Source organism: Ascaphus truei, chromosome 1, assembly GCF_040206685.1.
Source record: "Ascaphus truei isolate aAscTru1 chromosome 1, aAscTru1.hap1, whole genome shotgun sequence".
In the NCBI taxonomy this organism is placed as follows: domain Eukaryota; kingdom Metazoa; phylum Chordata; class Amphibia; order Anura; family Ascaphidae; genus Ascaphus; species Ascaphus truei.
The window spans coordinates 11,962,876-11,968,875 of NC_134483.1; positions in this window are offsets into that span (position 1 = coordinate 11,962,876).

Below are 6,000 nucleotides of genomic sequence, written 5' to 3' on the forward strand. Positions count from 1 at the left end.
ATGGTGTCTGGATGAGACATATTACAAACCATAAAATCATACTTTTCTGAAATAGAATATTGAATGGATTTCCTTTTTGTTTAGTTAAAGACAGATGTTGTCGCATCGCTATTTCCTTATGTAGTTACAGTAACTATGTCACAGGGGACGCTATCAACCACGGGGGAAAGAGAAGGACATGATTGGTCCTGGAGAAAGCCTCCCGTACATAGAGCAATATAGAAGGCTGCCCTGATGTTGCCGTCCCACCCACTAGATGTCACCGATTGGTAGAGTACCAGTGGCGCACAGGGCAAAAATAAGAGCACAGTTTGTGCGGGTACTGCACCGACACACTTTATTCGAGCAAATACCCAGTATGTACCTGGCAGATACCTGGAATGCGCCGCTCTTCACCACTGACAAGCCCCATTGCGTTTGCCTTCCCAGCCTGGGTTCATGCCTGGCTGACGGGCGGCTGATCTGTTAAATGATAATGATTAGGATTTAATAGGCTGCAATGCTTCGCGTGTCTACCAGATGGCATAAATTCATGAATTGTAATGCAGTATATATATATATACTGTGCAGTATTGCAGCCAGCGGGAATAAAATGCTTCAATCCCTGCTTGGAAAATACCTCAATGCACTCGGGCAGAAAACAGTCACAAACCTCAATACACCCGGGTATACCCGAATTCGTGGGACTAGCCGAGCTCGAATAAAGTGTGTCGCCAGTGTAGTTCCCTACTCCTTCTCCTGACCATTGATAAGTCCTGCACACCCCCCCCCCCCCCCCAAAGTCACAGGGTAGATCAGAGATTGGTGGAGAAGGAGAAAAACTGGAAGAGCACTTCCAGTTTTTCTCCTTCTCTACTAGCCTACCCCTTGGACGGAAGCACACCTGGGGACCCCTCACCTTTGGATCGCATGGACTGTGCAGCAGTCAGAGTGAGTCAATCGCTTGCTACATGTTTTCCTGTTCAGGACTTTATTTAGACAATTGGTACGTTATAGGGTGTTATTATGCCCAATCTTCCTGGTGTTATTGTTAACAACAGCGTCACTTATTAGTGAGCTTACCATCCGGGACTGCAACCCAGTACCTGTCTTCTATCAAGTTTATGTTTAGGGGTCCCCCCTACAAGTATCTGGTTATCTATTCATTCATTTATCCTACTGTTGGGGTCTTTAGCATTACGCAGTCACATGGTCTAGATCAGAGATTGAGAGGGAGAGTAAAGGGACCACCGCTTTAGTCTAACGTATTTATTTATTGATGTAGTCCTTGGGTCGGTCGCACCGCCCTCACGAAATTCACTTCTGCTCTGTTTTTTCTTCACCTGTGCTCGTGAGTCCTAGTAAGGAGACTTAATGGCCCATCGGGAATAACACAGCGGGGGTCCCTGCGTCTGAATGGGACTCGCGCTGTGTGAATCCTACCGGGCTGCACCTGTCTGTAAGAGACGCGCAGTAAGAGTGAGACTGAATCAGTCACTCCCCCTGCGCGTCTCTAACAAGCGATCCCGGGGCTTTAATTTTGTTTTAATATTACAGTATTGTAGCAGGGGGCCTCCGGAGCTGAACCGCATTGATTTCAGGCCCGGGGACCAACGGCTTCCCAAGTTCAAGTTATACGGTGCCGGTATCCCGGCGGCCATGTTTAAATTCTCCCGTGCCACGGCCCACGTGACCGAGATATTGAAATAATGCAGGGGGGATACCAGCACCCCATTCCGGGGCCTGTAACTCGGGAATCAGGGGGTCCCCGGGGCTGAAATGTATGCAGTTCTGCCCCGGAGACCCCCTGCTTTAATACTGTGTTATTAAAATAAAAACCCCGCGATCGCCTGTTAGAGACGCGCAGGGGGAGTGACTGATTCAGTCTCACTCTCACTGCGCTTCCCTTACAACAGGTGTAGCCCAGTAGGATTCACAGAGTGCGAGTACCATTCAGACGCAGGGACCCCCGCTGTGTTAATCCCGATGGGCCATTACAGCCTGTCCCGCGGAGTGTCCCCGCTTTCCAGGATGTGCTCCGTCCCATGCCCTCGGACGCTGCTAGTATAGGAAAGACTGCATCTGTATTTTTTTATATATAAATAATTCAGATTGCTACTGTACAGTACTTAGCGATCAGAGTTATTTCTGCTCATCTGCACTTTGAGTGCATGCAGATGAGCTGATGCAGAGGCTGAAATAAATCCCTGCCGGCTGGACAGTGGGGAAGAATATCCATGACGTTCTGGGTACTGTACAGTATGTCACACGGGGGCCCCTGACGTGCCGGCTTCCTCTTCCATACTAAGGTACATTACAAAGGCAGTGACAGGGTTCATCTGCCTGGGGGAGCAGGGAGCCAGAAAGCTTTCTCCCTCATATAACAAATACAGACTAGAACCTTCCAATTATGTTTTCTAAATACACTTCCAGAAGCTTTTTCTCTGCAGAGACCCCCCAGTTCGAACGCCAGCTGAGTCTGATGCTGATGTGTATTCTGGGGATGTAAAGAACTCCCCTCTCACTGCTGTGCTCTGCATACTTTATCTCCTTGTTTTCCTGCCTTACACAGAAAGGGCACTTTCTAAGATATTAATCCCCACGGGCTTCTTACTGTCTTGTGGAGGTTATATTTTCTCTGCAGTTTTAGGACTGCTTGTTCCCCTTATCGGAAGCCTCTGCTGTTAAATTTATCAGGCGAACACAGAGGGAAAACAAGCCAGTACCATTGGATGATTCAGTGCATTTAAAGCTGCAGTTCATGCAATATCCTGCATGTGTTTTTTTTTTTTTAATAAATCAGTTCTGTAGTAAGAAAAAATACTTTTAGCATTTTCTGTTTAAAAAAACAACAACTTTGAAAGACCAATTTTCTTGTATTCTATTTAAACAAGCATGCTTGTTCCTATAGCAACGATTTACATTCCCCATATTTAAATGTAACCATGCTGTAAAATGGATTACAGTCATCTCTCCTGCTGACAGTAAGGCCTGGTAAGTTATGGGCATGCCAGCAGTAATTATGGAGGTTTGCCCTCACACCCTGGTGAGGTGCCCTATGTATGGATGGGAGTGGTCACATGCTCTGAATCCATGATTAGTGATGTCAGAGTTGTGCCAGCCCCCAGAGGATACATAAGGCACAGCACTGCTAAAAAGTTAGTGCTTCAGAGGTTATAAGAAGAGTTCAGTTGGTTGGTTGTAGAAGGAGCAAGTCTGAGTACAGACTTGGGAGAATGCAGCTCATAAGACTGTGACCAGGGACCTGGCACAGGGAGTATCTCTCTAAGGGGAGATAGGGAATCCACCAATTTGGGAAAAGACACCTTTCAAAGGGAAGTGCGGTGAACATGAGCAGCTGAGTACAACCGCTGTGAGGGGCAGCTGGCCCACTGCATCGCAATAAAGATGATCTTGTTAAATCATACCCTCGTGTGTAAGTGTGGAGTGATTACACAGAGGAATGCACCACAGAGGAGTTCCTCACCAGGACCATCCACAAGTGGACGCTGGGATCCTGATGAGGTGGAGGTGCTGCACTGGATATAGGTAGGACTCAAGTACACTACCTCAGCTGCCTGTCTGGGTTGGCAATCCCCACACAACATCATGCAGGAGACTCAGGAGTCCTGTTGCCAACAGGTTCACTACCAGACACTACACTGTAATGGGGACTGGTTAGACCACAGGGGCCAATATGAGATTGGGTGGGTCCGGCTAGACCAGAAAATCCGTTACATAAAGATGTCGCCAAACTTTGCCGATCAATAGACAGAGAACTAATTGACCGGCAGCTATGCAGTTCTTTAGGTAATTAGAAATTGCCCACATGAAACTATTGAAGTAAAAAAAAAAAAAAAAAAAAAGACTGAACTGCAGCTTTAAAGGTCAATTCCACCTGGGGCTAAGGTGAACTAATGGCTGTGGTGTTAGTTTGGTGCCCCCAGGATGTAGTCAGTATATTATGGGGAATGGCACTCTGGCGGCTCCATGGCGTAGTGACTATAGCATGCTCATGGAGGCTTGGGCTTGCTAGCTTACATCGTGTCCTGCGTACCCATGGAAGACGTAATCTAACCAGTAAGAGAATGGAGGTGGATCGCTCTTCTTCCAATTCCTTCAAAATGTCCACTGTGGTCACATGACCGCTATTAAAAGCGGACACAGACCGCACTGTGCTGGATGGGTCGTGGAACCGTGACAGATCCGGCACTTAACGGCTTAATATTTTAATTAAAGCTGATGCCATTTTATAAATCAGACATGTTTTAGTATTTTTAAATATTTTTTACACTTTTAATGTCCGTTTAGTATCCTAATGTGTTGGGTGTTGTTATGACCTTATCCTACTCCCTGAGGTAAGACGGTTTGGAAATATATCTGTCTGCAAAATTGTATGCACTGCGCTGTGTCACGCGAGACCAGGACACTTAACGCCAGGATCGCAGACACCAGACTGTAAGGAATCGGGGAATACGTTCTTTGCGGCGTGTTCCCTCCTTACCTGCTGCGGCCACTGTTCCTGCACATGCACGCTCCCCTGCTCTCATTACAGAGTGCGCACGTCTCCGCTGCTGCGGGTGTTATGCCTTCCAGGCACGCCTCCGCTGCTGCGGGTGTTATACCTTCCAGGCACGTCTCCGCTGCTGCGGGTGTTATACCTTCCAGGCACGCCTCCGCTGCTGTGGGTGTTATACCTTCCAGGCACGCCTCTGCTGCTTAGGATGTGTGGTGTTATACCTTCCAGACACACCTCCACTGCTGCGGGTGTTATACCTTCCAGGCACGCCTCTGCTGCTGTGGGTGTGTGGTGTTATACCTTCCAGACACACCTCCACTGCTGCGGGTGTTATACCTTCCAGGCACGCCTCTGCTGATTAGGATGTGTGGTGTTATACCTTCCAGACACACCTCCACTGCTGCGTGTGTTATACCTCCCAGGCACGCCTCCGCTGCTGCGGGTGTTATACCTTCCAGGCACGCCTCCGCTGCTGCGGGTGTTATACCTTCCAGGCACGTCTCCGCTGCTGCGGGTGTGTGGTGTTATACCTTCCAGGCACGCCTCCGCTGCTGTGGGTGTGTGGTGTTATACCTTCCAGGCACGCCTCCGCTGCTGCGGGTGTTATACCTTCCAGGCACGTCTCCGCTGCTGCGGGTGTTATACCTTCCAGGCACGCCTCCGCTGCTGTGGGTGTTATACCTTCCAGGCACGCCTCCGCTGCTGTGGGTGTGTGGTGTTATACCTTCCAGGCACGCCTCCGCTGCTGCGGGTGTTATACCTTCCAGGCACGCCTCCGCTGCTGTGGGTGTGTGGTGTTATACCTTCCAGGCACGCCTCCGCTGCTGCGGGTGTTATACCTTCCAGGCACGCCTCCGCTGCTGCGGGTGTAATACCTTCCAGGCACGCCTCCGCTGCTGCGGGTGTTATACCTTCCAGGCACGCCTCCGCTGCTGCGGGTGTTATACCTTCCAGGCACGCCTCCGCTGCTGCGGGTGTTATACCTTCCAGGCACGCCTCCGCTGCTGCGGGTGTGTAGTGTTATACCTTCCAGGCACGCCTAAGCTGCTGCGGTGTTATACCTTCCAGGCACGCCTCCGCTGCTGCGGGTGTGTGGTGTTATACCTTCCAGGCACGCCTCCGCTGCTGCGTGTGTGTGTGGTGTTATACCTTCCAGGCACGCCTCCGCTGCTGCGGGTGTTATACCTTCCAGGCACGCCTCCGCTGCTGCGGGTGTTATACCTTCCAGGCACGCCTCCGCTGCTGCGGGTGTTATACCTTCCAGGCATGCATCCGCTGCTGCGTGTGTGTGGTGTTATACCTTCCAGGCATGCCTCCGCTGCTTCGGGTGTTATAACTTCCAGGCACGCCTCCGCTGCTGCGTGTGTGTGGTGTTATACCTTCCAGGCGCGCCTCCGCTGCTGCGTGTGTGTGGTGTTTTACCTTCCAGGCACGCATCCGCTGCTGCGTGTGTGTGGTGTTATACCTTACAGGCATGCCTCCGCTGCTTCGGGTGTTATAAC